Here is a 15149-nt window from a genome sequence, read left to right on the forward strand (position 1 = left end):
AGACAACCAACGTCATTCGGACCCGTAGCCCAAAGCGTTTCGGGAAGAGAAAGCAATTCAGGTGGGAATTGATCTTTTGATAAGTACATTGGACTAGTCATTTTCTGTCCTAGAGTGAGGTATACACCAGAAGGTGAACAATATATTGTAGCATGCATTCTTTTTAATAGATCTAAACCCAACAGATTTTCACCACAACCATTCGTCAGAAGAAGCGGAGCTTCTAAATCATAAGGGCCTATTGAAACAGGCAAAGGGCAAGAAACTGGATTGCGAACAGGGGCGCCAGAAAATCCTACAGATACATTCGTTAAGCCAGACAAAGGTGCGCCAGGGAGTTTAGAATGAATGATAGAGCTTCTCATGGCACCAGTATCTAAAAGAAATGGCTCTGAAACACCCATTGTAGTGACATTAACATAAGGTCCATTCTGATCCACTGGAATTGACGTAACCCCCTTACTTTGTCCATGGCTGTCCTATTCAAAATGAAGACTTTCATTTCCTCCTTCAATATACTGATCCTCACTGTAATACTGTGTAGACCTAACATTTTGCTGGTCAAAGTAATTTCCGGAATTTGGAGGAACAAAAGAACGCTGCTCTTGGGTTAACACACCTCGACCTCTACCTCTATTTGCTGACTGAAGACCACCACGACCTCGTGAAGCAGATGTTGCTCCATTACGCTGCAACAATGCCGGACAATTGTTCTTAAAATGACCTTCCTCCCTACAATAAGCACATTGATTGGGACCTAGCAAAGGTCTTGGAATGAATGGTTCAGGCTTTTGATACAACCTCTGAAACTGCGGAGGCTGTTGAAACTGAGGCTGAACATAACAAGGAGGATAAGCCTGTTGCAAGAGAACTTTAGTTTTTAATTCTTTCGTCTTTTTCTCTTGTTTTTCCCTTTCTTCTTTGTCTCTATTTTCATAATATTGTGCAGTAGCCAATATCTGGGCGGAAGAAGAAACTGCCCATGAACTCTCGGAGTCTTTTAGCTTGTGTGATAGTTCAGGAAGCAAGTTATATACGAACTTATCCACAAATAATCGCTGTCCCCCTTCTGTAGCCATATCTTGACCACTGTGATCAATGAATGTCTCCTCGAATCGGGTAAAGAAATCGGAAACACTTTCATCTTTCTTTTGTTTACATGCTGCTAACTTATCCCAATTAACTCTCAAAGCAGGCATCATTGTTTTCATTAATGTAATAATCCTACCAGGGAGTTCTGAGATCAAAGCGTCGGGCTTTGCACCACCTACTTGACCTCTATCTGCGGCAATAATAGCGTTCCAATCGCCGCCTAATTCTTGAGCGTGATCCTCTCTACGAATTTTAGCCCATATTGTCTGTGGAACTACATTTCCCATCAACATGTCAATATCTGCTAGATTCATAGTACATGCATCAACTGTTTGCGACAACTCTTTATAGTAACCAGCAGGATTTTTGCGTGAATCTGGTAGTGACTGTTTAAGTGCTAAAACTTCAGACCTTTTCCAGGGGACATGTATCCATATGCGCTGAAAATGCGCAGGAATAGCTGGATTAGCACCTGCTGCTGCAACTTCTTCCTTCCATATTGGAGAAACCTCTCTCATGGGATAGTTTTTCAGTGCTGTCCTAACTGAAGGATCAGAATCAGGAAAAGTCTGTGAGAACAATAGGGATCTGAAAGAAATAAGTGTTCTGACAGCGTTTTCAACCTTAGGACCCACAATAAGTCCTTTGTCAAAGTCAGCCTGAACATCTAACAGATCCTGTGGGACCGAACCCAAATTCATATCCTCCCATTCTTTAGCGAGAGTATCGCACATAACTTTAAAAACATATCTCTGCGTAGGTGCATTCCATTGCAGAAAGGTGGACATAATATCAGACGTACTATATTGGGGACCCTTCTTGATCCATCTACAAGCAAGTGAGTCCAATTTTTCTCGCTTTTCGGAGTCTGGGAATTGACTACGAGACTGTCTTCGAGAAAAAGCTGGAGACACGTTTAAAGCTTCAAAGAAAGGTGATAAGAGACCAGAGACAGTATCTGCAAATCGCTTACGCATAGATGGAGAATTTGACATAAGGATAGGGGACAAGGTATTAGGTGAATTAACTAAAGGAGCATTAGGAATTGCCAAAGGAGCAGAAGGCAAAGGAGTTAAAGGCAAAGCTGGCATAGGCAATACTTGAGGAGGCAAATGTGGAAAAGCTGGAGCAGGCGGAAGCACAACTGGCGGCTGAACAGGCTGTAACATCGGGGGTGCATTAGCACCTTGTACATAGGGCGGAGGCAATTTCAATAAGTGGGACATTAAGGAATCTTCCTCGAAATCTTTTCTCTTATCAAGGGAAGAGATAGGCAACGTCGGATAGCATTTATCTACTGCCATTCGATGCTGTCTGTCTGAAATTTCCATTGCATTATCTATTTCATCATCTTTGAATTGCTGAGCAGCCTGTATAATCGTCATTCCCTGTGTTTTCCTATCTCGTTTCGCTTGTTTAATTTCTCTCTGTTTGGCTTCCTTACGCCAAAGGCGAAAAGAGTCAAACATTGCCGGCCGGGCTTTTCTTTTAAATAACGTTGGTTCTAAATTATCTAGCACATCAGTTTCGAAACTACCATTTTCTGGCCATTTTAAAACACCATCTTTCTTTGTATATCGGGTCCATGTCTTATTAAAGGCAATAGGACCAACACCATGTTTAGAATAGAGCTCATATGTGGGAGTTCCAACCGAAGGAATCGGACAGGAGTCCTCAAGCTGGGAGTCCCTATTACAACCAAAGCAACAAAGTTTTCCAAACTTAGTCAGACCAGACATCTCACGATTTTTACTGGCTGTTCACAAACATCAAGGGGGTAAAACTTTCAGTTTACACAGCACAAATGCACTTCCCCTCGGCTTTGGCCACTAAAATGGCCAAATCTAAGGACCTAAGGACAAAACAAAGACCAAAATTTGTGGGCGCGACCCACCAAATACTTAACTAAGGATGTCTTCTTACACCAACAGAGGCCCGTCTATCGTCTCGCTTTACCATACATCATCAAAGAAAGGGCCAAGGCAGGGCGGCAGTCAGGGCAGCAGTCGTCAGTAGCCGTCAGGAAGGAGTAACCGCGCTGAAAAAGACCTTCGGACCACTTCGACATACAGGGGTCGCTTGACGTGGCTCGCGATTCCTCCAGAATTTTCTTGCGGGGTTCCTCACGACCTTCAGGCAGAACCGGTACCGCTGAAGCCGCCCCACGTAGGGCGCCAGTTGAAGAACCAGAACCTTATGGGCCTGGCGGCGCAGGGTACGCCTGAAATCTCCTTGGATTCACCTGCCTCAACTAACAGAGACACGGGACACTCTGTCAGGCGTAAAAGATCAGATTTTATTAGCTGCAGCTAGTACAGTTGTCCAAGAAGTACACAAGGTATGTTCTCAGGAGACTGCCACTTTACTTTGTGGCGCACAATCTTATATACCGTATAAAAACCATTTATTAACTACATACACTCCCAGAACACATAGAAAGGAGCCAGTAAGAATAACGTAAAGATAGAACAGAGCCAATAGAAATGTCGGAAAACAAGACAGCACCAATAGAAGGAATTGGAAAACAAAGTATCAAGTGACTTAAGGTTGCCTCCCCTCCAGCTGTGTTTGTCACCCCTCCCTTGAACTAATTCATTAACCGATCCACAACGAAGTTGCATGTGGTGTGATAAGTTTGTGTGCGTTTGGAGGACAGTTGTGAAATGAGAGAATACTAGCAAAGGACAGTGAAGGCCAGACGATAAGATAAGATCGGCGGAGAATAGTGTGAGCCTACAGATAGTTGAAACAAGGATTAGAAAACCAGACAGGGATTAGTGTACTCGGTCAGACCTTAATACCAGCCTTGTAAAGATAGAGGCAGAAGGCTGTTTTGAACACCATGTTGCAGAATAAGCAGAAAAGGCAGAATGGACTTCGTTCGCTGTGCTGCCTGAGTGAAGGCAACATAAAATGGCGGCGGGCCACAAAATGGCGGGTCGATACGATCGTATTAAAAATCGAATTTCCTCACCTCCTTTCTATGTCATATTCCTCCTCCTTTTTCTGGTCACTCCAGAGTTTAGGTCTCACCCATATCTACCCACAGCCAGTCGTTTCATTTGATTCAACGTGATCAGAACTGGGGACATTCTCAAACTATCAGCAGGTGTCCTCTGGTGTAAGAAAGAAGTGGGCCTTGTCTTGAAACAATACCTTCAGATTGGCAGCGAAACACAACAAATATTGCAGCTTCATGGAACGTAGTTTGACCTTTACTGCATTGAATGTTCTCCTTTGCTTTTGTACTTCCCAGGAATAATCTGGAAATATCATGTTATTCAAATTGTGATATCTGATCTCCCCTTTTGTCTTGCTTCCCTAAGAATTACAGCTAGGTCCCTCTAATTCAGTAAGCAGCCTATCATTGGGTGTGGAGGAGTGGCAGGTGGTGGCTTGGCTGCAAGGGCCCGGTGTACCCTCTTGATGACAAAGCATGTGGAGATGTTTTCAACTGTGAAGATGGTGCAAAGTCACTGTTCCAGGAAGTCAATTATGTTAGGGTCCTCGACTCCCTCTGGGAATCCCACTAGTCCTAGGTTATTCTTGCTTTCTCAAACCCCCACATGAGGACTTTGGTGGTTTGCTTTACCTCTGCCAAATCTGTCACCAGGGTCTGTGTTGTGTCTTCCAGTTCAGACATTCTTTCCTCGGCTGGTGCCACTCGTTCTACCACATTTCATAAGTCCTGCCTCAATAGGGAGACCTCTGATCACACTTTTCTGATTTTATCTTCCAAGGATGCCCTGGATGTCTGACTTGTCATCAGTAGGGCTGCTATATCAGCTCTGGGGATTTCAAGGGGGGATCCACCACCTTGGTGTATCTGTCAATTTTCCCCTGATGGGGAAGTTTCGGTTCCTTTTCTTTTGCTGTTGTGGGAAGGTAGGTCAAGGCATTGTGGAGATTGTGTTCGACTGGAACAGAGCATCCCACACCAAGTGGCACAGCCTGACAAATAGGGGCTGACAAGGGGAGTGGGAGCACAACTCTTACTATATGCCCCCACTGGCAAGCAAGGAGTGAGAGGTCTACAGCTCAGTCCGCCAGTACCCCCCCAAACTAGCCTTTGAGTGGACAGAGATGAGTGTTTCAAACTTTCAGTGTGCCATTAATCCGTGGCATCCCACTGGCCCTCACTCAGGACAGTGGTCTGGATCGGGAAAGTAAACCTTTCCAAGGCTTCCTAATTTGATCCTTCAAGAGTCTCAAGACTCCCATGTGCCAGCAAAAAATGTCAGTCCCTGCCAGCATATGTCCCATCCCAATATCTCTTCAGAAAAGTCATTTATCTCTACTGGGCTCATGGAGCACGAGCCTCTCCTCCCAATCCACTCACTGCTTGAAGCACTCCGCAGCGGGTCTATAATCACACTCCCTCAGGCCTCAGGATTAGTAGCTGTGTGAGGCCTAATCAGCATATGGGCCCAGAGGGCAGAGTCGCCATAAGTGCAGGCTTCATTCTCCAGAGTGGGGCCCATAGGCATATCGCAGTTTGAGTGCATTTTCATTCTATTTGTTTTTTTCCCAAGGGCCGCCACTTCCATTAAGGCCTTATTGGCTTGGCCCCCCTGCACCTCCCCAACTCACATGATTGTTCGGATTATGTTCTTATGCAGGCCCAAGCTGCCTCTCACAGTTATAGGGCCTTCCTCTTACTCCAGGGGATTTACAAGGCAGCTGTCAGCCGCACCCAGCTCAGCACTCTGACAGCAGTGACAACAGGTTGGGTGTTGCCTCTCCATACTGCCTCACCTCCAGGGTTAGCCTAAAGTGTGTCAAGCCGTTACAACGAATTCCCAGGTCTCAACCGGCAGCAATCAACTTCTTCAGCAGCATGCCTGGAGTCCAGACCCTCCACACGCTGCATTGTCTTGGCTCCCCCACTGGGTGTAAGATCTCCAAAGGGGCTCAGACTGGCAGGGTGCCCTGGCCCAGAAGCAACTCTCGCAAAAAGAGATGAAGGGCTCAAAGAAGTTACATGCACATTAAGTATTCAAGTATGTTTCTATCATAAGTGAGGTGAATGGGAGGGAAAAGAGCTAACGTGCTACAGTGTTTTTTTCTTTTCACCCCACGTTAAGATATTTCTTCCATCTGCTTGATTTAGATTCAAAGGGCTCCTTTGATGCCTTTTCTAAAAGAAAGAGGATCACAGTCCCTCTTCAAATATGGATGAGGTGTGGGTTATAGATGGTATTGTAAATAATATAGACTCAGTTTCCTTTTCATGCGATTACAGACAAATTGACTTAAATGCAGAATCCTATGCAACCTCACCCTGAAATGCTCAAAGTCTGTGTTTGTTCACTGATTTCACACTGCTTTGGTGTGGCTCTCTGTGACAGCGAGTGGCATTTTTCAGGCACTTCCAATTTCATCCTCCACATTATAGAGTAGGTTGTAAGCCTGAGTTAATGCTGAATGTAAGCATCAAACCTCCAACTTCTTATATGTTGCATTTTTTAAAGGTGGACATGACTGTATCTTGACCAATTTAGTTGAATATTGAAAAGTTAAAATTCAATACAAATACCAGTTACCTAACACCCCGCCAGGGAATACCAGAAACATATATTGGAATGAAAATCGTACTTAAGTGTTGTGTTAATTTGTCATTTCAAGTAATAATCTCTCAGGGGGAACATGAAAAGTCACCAGATTAATCTAACAAAATAGATTAATATTTTAGCACACTACCCTTTCAGTCTGTCAACTGGTGATTTGTGTTATATTGTACATGGCAATGACATATTTCAACCAATACCCCTTTTGTCTAAATGAGGCTTTTCTTTAATCCTTCTTTAATTTCCAATGCCATCTTCAATGCTATCATCTAAGCAATAATTATCAAAATAAATTATATTCACTAGCACAATACACCACCTGCATCTGACAGACAATCATTTACTTCACCCTGAGAGGAAGTCATTTCAAGGTGCATTTTGTTCCCAGTTGCCCACTGAGAAAATGGCCCTGTCTGCATGATTGCCTTTTTTTGGCGGAATTTTATTATTGCTGGTTTTTATACTCTCCACACTGGCGCACTCCTATTGATTGAAGGGTATATGTGCTCTGACTCCTCAATGATGTAAAAATTGGCTAATCCTGTATTGACTTATTTAACATCCCTATACAGCCTGATGCAGAAATGCACTCATGCATTGAAAGTTAAATATCACTTGTGGACTGCAGCATTACTTGTGCCATCCATTAGTGTCAAAAGGCAAACATGATGTCAGCCTTGCCTGCTGCAGTTTAGACCTGCAGCCCGCCCTTTCAAAATAACCCTTTTGACAGGGAAAACACATTCCTTCTATATATTAGTAAGTCATCCCTGTGTAGGCCTTGTAGCCCGAAAGGTTGGGCTCATGGTATTTAAAAGTGGGACAGCTAGAAATCTAAGGTTAACTTGTCCATATATGAGGATAGCACTCAAACTATCTTGTATTGTAGAAGACTATGGCTGGACCATAGCGAAACACTGGGAAAAACTGCATTGTTCCAATTTAGGAAAGGGTTGAAGACTCATCTCTTTAAAGGACACTAAATCACAGTGCATTAACCATCTATAACTCTGCTTCCTCTCCTATTACTTGCGGATTTTAAACTTGCTTTTGATTATGTGTAGCGCTCTGCTGCTTTTTGTCTATGTTTGTGCTGTAGAAATAACAAACATACATACATGCATTCATTCTGCTATCTCAGGTTTAGTAGAAGGAGGAAAAATAGTTCAACTATGATTTTTACTATTTAGTAAAAGCCCAATGCAGTGGTGTAGTTGGATATTTATTAACTATTCAGGAAAAGTATCTTTTAGAAGGTTACTTTTTCCCTCCTGAAAATTGTGGAGGCTAATTTACATTAGCTCGCCAGCGGAGCCCAGCCATTAATCAACCTTAATAACGTGTAAGAACTGGACCCAAAGCAGAGGCAGTGGCCTGGCTGTGGAGAAGTACTTTCTTCCCCATTGCAGGAAGACCAATTAGGGTGGACCCAGAAACTTCATTAACTTATGAATGACCTGCCCCTTCACAAGTAAATGTAAGATGAGACCTGTAGAAGTAACCCTTTATTCCCCCAACCAGGCAGGCTCTTAAACCATTAGGAGGGAAGCTACTCACAGACCCAGGTTTGAGTAATGATCAAAGAGGTGACTGCTGTTTTCCCTGGCCACACTTCCCGGTAGACACAAAGGCAGGGGCATGGAAAAAGGGTTCCGTCCTTTTGGATTTTGAAAGTAAGGTACACTGTGGGATTGTTCACAATGAGGCAAACAGGAACTGCTGTAAAAATTGGTTGGGTTGTCTTTAGGAACATTTACCCCATTGGTTTCTGGAAGAGCCAAAAGTAACCATCACTTACTAGTTGATGCCAGCCCTTGATTTGGCACCTTCCACAGAACACTTCGTAGAACTGCGGAAGAACAGAAGAGCTCTAAACCTGAAGTATGAAACATGAGGCCACCTGAATGGCTGCCCCCCCTCCCATGTGTACCAAGGGTAAAGAGGTGTACTGCAAAGGATAGTTTTGTGACCTCCTGTGTGGCAACAGGGGCACAAAAACCTGCAGGAGGCCTTTATCTGAAAGTGCACATTTGAGCAGTTGCAACTGAACTTAGACTGGACCCTACTGGTGGCTTCTGCTGTAGTTGCTTGCCTCCTAGGTTCTCTCCATGAGGTCCTGGGAGATTTGGCTGTGTCTAACTGGAAATGCCCATCTATCTCTGAAAAGCTGTGCGACTTGGAGAAATTTTGAACTCTAGCAACAGGAGGACCATGACCTACCACCTGAGCCGATTTGACCGACCATGGCCTAATTCTGCTGGGCTGAAGAAACCAGGGTGCATATTAATACTCTGCATGTGCCATTTTAGCATCAAAAGGTTTGATGCTAAAATGGTCCTGAGCTAACTCCATATTTATATTTTGATGCTAGACCCATCTAGCATCAAAATATTGGAGTTTGCGCCATGTTGTGGATGCGGCAAACTACCTTGCCCTAATTAGATGCAAGGTAGGTGTTCCCGTCCACAACATGACGCTAACCCACTACCGCCTTATTTATACTCTGGCACAGAAAAACGCGCATGGAGTAGGCAGACCCAAATAGTGGTGCTAAGCCTGCTTAGTGCCATTATCTAACACCTGGGTCAGACCAGGTGTTAGGGAACCTGTGGACCCATTTCCATGGCCAAACACCCTGGAATGGGCCCACAGATGCCCACCATAAGCCCCAGGAATCCCCCACCCACATCAGAGGAACACCACAGGATGGGGGATCCCATCTTGGGTAAGTATAGGTGGGTATATTATTATTTAATATATGTATTTAAAATGTTTATTTTCATTATTATTTGTCATTTTATTGTGCCATTGGGGGTCCGTTACATGGGCCCCCCTGCCAAGCATTGGGTCTTATGGCCCTGTGCAGTCCATTGGGGTGGTGGGCATGACTCCTTTCTTTACTAAGACAGGAGTAATATTTGGGTGCTAGTGCGTCAGAAAATGACACTAGGCTGGTTAGCAGCGTATTGTATTGCTGCTAACCATCTTAGCCCCTTCTTCCCTACTGCCACCCTCCCCAGCTAGCGTCTTCTCCTAAGACGCTAGCCTATCCTTAGCGCTGGCATGCACCATGCCATTGATAAGGCACACGGCTTCCGCTATGGAATGGAGCTAGCAGGCACTAAGGATTTTGCTACAAAACTGCATTAGTGCAGTTTTGCGGCAAAAAGTATAAATATGCAACTGGGTTCTCCTGCTTGCAACTTCTCCAAGGCGGAAAAATCTGTTTCAGCAGGCCTACAGCAAGAAAGTATCTCATCTCTTGGAGCCCTTCATTTGATGGAACACATAACCTAGCCCTGCTGGAGGATTTCAACTTCTGTTTCAAAGTAACAAGGTGAAATATGTGACTGAGAAAAATCTTCTTGTTGTAGCTTACACACTGTTGGACTGATATCACACCTAGGTCCTGACCAACTGTGGTCATAAGCGATCATTGGTGCTTTACCTTTTCTTGGCACTTTTGACCTTAACTTTCCTAAAATGCATATCTCTGGTTCCCCTTAGTAATATTTTTGTGTTGTTTTGTTTATTAAATTTCTACCCTCGCATTCTGTATTAGAATGGGCTAATTTTGTTGTATTTTTTAATTTCTGTTCTGGCACATCTACATGCTTCACACATTTTCTTCAAGTTAGGCCTGTCTACTCCGTACCACAGACACCAGGGGCTGAGCTCTGGTTTAAATTACTGATCCACAGGACTGGACCTATCAGGTTAGTGATTTTATTACTTGTGGTGGACTTTCATTCACCCCGTTCAAAATTCACGTTCTTCCACATTCTATCCAGTGTGAGGCAGGTGACAAACCTGCATTTTCTTTTCATATAAAGACTTCTAAAGATCTTCCCCAAGAAGTGTTATTTCAGAATTCATAACAATGCTTCCTCCATATTTCGATTACATGGTTCAAATAGTTTACAAAGGCCTTGGCAAAAATGTGGCCATTTTTTTCCAGTAAGAGTTGTCTAAAGATTGAAGTAGATATATTTCTGGAATAAAAAAATGTCACAATTATACAACCAAGTGTAGCCCTTTTTGAGTACCTCAAAGTGCAGCTTTTATGCATATGTAATTTGTACTATCTTGAAAAGTGTGCCTGGGTAAATGATGAAGAACTCTGCATTTGATGGGTCACACTACCTAAAACATCCACATTCATTCCTCTCTTCCTAAACCTGAAAATATTGTAAAAGCTCTTGTCTTGTATTCTTAGGAATCTGTGCATTCATTTATTTAAAGACTCTATAGTCATTCAACCCGCTTTTGATCCAACTTTGAATGTTGGTTGGTACTATAAAAGCACAAGCCCACTTGGTGCTGTAATTTACGTATTTCATATATCAGATACTTCAGTGTAAAACACAAATCTACTAGTTACCCTCGGCAGTACAACATTATTCTAAAACCAACCGTGCAACATTTTAATGTATCTTCTGTTTAAATAACAAAACATACAGCAATACTTAATATGTATGAAATATGGAAAGCATTATGCTATGAACTATGACCAGGGGAATTGGTACATGGTGTTTCATGGAATTTTGTGCTGCTAGCCCTCCTTTGATTTTCTGGGAAACCATGAGTAGACGATTTAGGCTTGGCTCTAAGAAGAGTGTATGCGTTTGAGTCAGCTGCAATAAATGATTGAAAATGCAACTATACTTGGACTTTTTTATATAAATACACCTCACAAAGCTGTTACCTACTGGATTATAGTTATGACCTGGTTTCAATAGAAAAGTGTTTTTTTTTTTGCTAATAACTTTAGGGTCGTTTAATGAATCTTCAAAAAATGTTACGAGAAAATATAATGCTCACTTCAGCGTCTGTTTGGAAAGTTTCGGGGTGATCAGTCGAGTGGGGGCCAAGAAAATGTGGAGGTGCCAAAATGATTTTTCTCCATGCATTTTTCTATAAGGATTTTGAACAGCAATAGCGCTCAAACCACTGGCCAGAACTACTCCAAATTTTGCAGAAAGGTCGCTGTCAGTCCTGAGAGTGCCCTTTTCATGATTTGGTATAAATCCATTCAGTACTTTTCTAGTTATTAAATGAAAAACAAATTTGCATATATAGGGACGTGGATCTTCCTTGGATCCTCCTTGGATTTCAGAGGAAATGCAAAAGCTCTGATTGGCTGGCCTCTGCCATTTTGCTTCTCACATTGGCTGGGGAAAACAGTAAAAAAACATATAAGGGGTCAGGATACAGGCACCTTAACAACATAGGACACATGGAGGCAAAAAATTGCCCTTTTATTTGTTTTGGCCAATCCATGGATTGAGGATCCTCCTCAGATACTGGGGAAAAATAAGGCCCTGATTGGCTGGCCACAACCTGATAGAAATATTAACAATTACATTAATAAAAAAACAATAGAAATTCACAGTAAAATAACAAAGGTTACAGGGACGGTATAGTAAGGTTGACATTTTACCGATACAAAACAATAGAAATTCAGCAGTTATAGTTATATTTACAGTTATACTTATCGGAAGAAACAATAACTTGTGCCGGAAAGTAACTTTAGGCAACAAGTTATAGTTTCTTAACATAAGTATAACTGTAAGTATAACTATAACTGCTGAATTGCTATGGTTTTGTATGGGTAAAATGTCAACCTAACCATAACGTCCCTGTAACCTTTGGTTTTTTCAGTGAATATAAATATAGGACACATTCACTATTTACAAATGAAAAGATAGGAGAGTGAAAATATAGTGAAAACACAGGCGACGTGAACTGCTCAGACTATACTTTGCTCCTAAAAGGGAAACAATGTAGAAGAATGGCATTAGTGTTTTGAAATGGGTAGATGGTTCATTAAAGATATGTACAAAATATCTCTCACAATTGGTAACTAGTTGTGAAAAGTGGACCCCCACCCTGACACCCATCACCCCACTCCACCCCACACAGTGCACCACCACAAACAACAAACCTAAATGCCAAGCCCTGCATGCCATACCCACTGCATGCACATCCCTTCCAGCCCTGCAGGTACACCCACCACCAGTACATGCACAGCATGGAGAACCAACAATCCCACAATACATCATCATACACAGACAAAGCTGGCAGGGCAACAGCAATGATATATTGGAAGCCAGTGATGCAGAAGATGTTACAGACAAGTAGCATAATGCACCACCTACATCCCCACAGGTGCCCCAGCCAATCTCAGCAACGAGGACGTGCCATAGCTACCCAGTCCCCCATTGGAAGATTCCCCCAGTGATGACAGCAACTCTAGAGTGCTGGATCTAGGTGAACTCCCTGGCCCATCAGGAACCACTCGTCAGTCGGCTGCCCCTTCCCACACCCAGCCAACCACAGAGCTCCCCCAGTAGTATCCAACGCCACAGCACCCACCCAACGTCCCCATACCTCTGTCCCCAGGACACATAAATCAGCAGTGTGCCCACCTGTACAGGGACCCCAGTCCACACTGCACAGGCAAGACAATGAGGGTCCAGGGGCCAGTGGCAGTGGGCACACCATTCAGGGAATAAACATCATGCAGGAGAACCAGCGGCTGCAGGGGTAACACCACCAGGAGATCAAACAGGATTTGCAGGCCCTGAGCACCACCATGGTCTCCATTGCAGGGATACTGGGTGACATGGCCAACATCATGAGGGACTATACAGCACACCAGCGGGCTCCTTCCAATAGTCAGTGTACTGACCAGCCCTCCAGATCTGCTGCATCTCATGGACAGGAGGCCATGCCACAGGATCCACAGGCAACCTGCACCCCTCCCCCTGCTGAAGGTGAACTACTGTGCAAATGGTCCGTGCGACCCAGACAGACACCAGAGACACTTGCTAAGACAAAGGCGACGGGCAGGAGATGAGCCCCTCCTGAATGTCCCCATTGTGTTCTACTGTGTCACCTTGTCCACTTTGAACTGGCATTGCTCCCCTTCCTAGGGCCCCTGGGACACTGGACCGGTGCTACAAACACACTGTCCCACTTCACTGGACGTTTCGCAACCATCACCGCACTCTATTGCACTTCCCATTATATACAAATTTTCAATAAACACCCTTGGACACAACTTGAGTAATAGTGCTTTATCTATGTGTAAAGTACAATGTATTGAAGTGTAATGAACTGCATGATCATGTGTAAATGTCCAGTAACTAAGTCTCAGCAGTCTGTACACATCACAGCAGTACACTTTTAGAACAACACCAACATCTGCAAGAAGGGAAGGCATAGGTGACAGTCAGGTGAGATGCAAAGGTAATGACTTCCATCATGCTACAGTCACACAGCACAAAACTAAAATGTAAAAATGTTTAGTCCAACAGTCTTATCTGAGTGGCATTGGAAGCACTGCATGATCATTTGTGTCCTGTTGTCCACATCCTCCTTCTCTCCCTCCTCCTCACTGTCCTCAGTGCCCACTGCTGCCACAGGTTCATTGTCACCCCCCTCCTCCTGCAGATAGGGCACATGCCGTCTGAGGGCCAAATTGTGCAATATGCAGGACACAACAACAATCCTGCAGACATTCTCAGGGGAGTTGCATAGGCATCCACCTGTCAGATGGAGACACCTGAACCTAGCCTTCAGGAGCCCAAAGGACCTTTCAACAATTCTCCTGGTCCGACCATGAGCATCACCCCCTCGTCTTGGATTCCTAACAGGGGTCAGAAGCCAGGACAGGGGTCAGAAGCCAGGACAGGGTGGCCAGAATCACCAGCAAGAATTAAGGGACACACATTAGCCCTGCACAATGTCATGGGCAATGACCTCTGAAGGCATACACTCACATACATTGGGTGGGGACTCAGGCTCACCTATTAGCCACACTCTGTGCCTCAGTAGTCGTGCCATCAGCTACGGAACACTGCTATTCCTCAGGACATAGGCATCATACACCAACCCTGGATACTTGGCAGTAACATGGGGATGGACTGGTCAGCTCGACACACCATCTGGACATTGAGTGAGTGGAAACTCTTTGGATTCCTGTACACTTACTCAATTGCCCAGGAGGAACTAAGGCAATATGGGTCCCGTCGGTGGCCACAATGACATGTGGTATATGTCCCATTGCATACAATCCAGCCTTCACAGCAGGTAATTAATCTACCTACGGGAATGCGATGTCGCTGCACATATGTTTGAACAAGCATCCAGTACCCTTGCTAGCACAATAGAGAACATTGGCTGTGACATCCCTGCAGCCAAGCCCACTGTCACCTGGAAAGAGCCAGTTGCCAGGAAATGGAGCACTGAGAGTACCTGCACAAGAGGGGGGATTGCTGTGGTGTGACGGATAACAGGTATCAGATCAGGCTCCAATTGTGCACACAGCTCTGGGATTTTGGCCCTGTCCAGATGATAGGTGAGTATGATTTGCCTGTCCTCCAGCGTAGCCAAGTCCACAAGGGGTCTGTACATGGGTGCTTGCCTCCTCCTCCTATTCCTCCACAGTGGTTGGTACCTAAGGGACCCAAAATTGAGAAGGGAATG

The 15149-nt window shown here is 44.2% G+C and overlaps 1 protein-coding gene across 2 annotated transcripts in view; it reads left to right on the forward strand.

The window, feature by feature from the left end:
• Positions 1-15149, forward strand: part of SNTG2 (syntrophin gamma 2) — a 2000310-nt gene that overhangs the window by 942399 nt on the left and 1042762 nt on the right. The window lies entirely within an intron of this gene.

The sequence above is a fragment of the Pleurodeles waltl genome, chromosome 5, assembly GCF_031143425.1.
Source record: "Pleurodeles waltl isolate 20211129_DDA chromosome 5, aPleWal1.hap1.20221129, whole genome shotgun sequence".
Lineage (NCBI taxonomy): Eukaryota > Metazoa > Chordata > Amphibia > Caudata > Salamandridae > Pleurodeles > Pleurodeles waltl.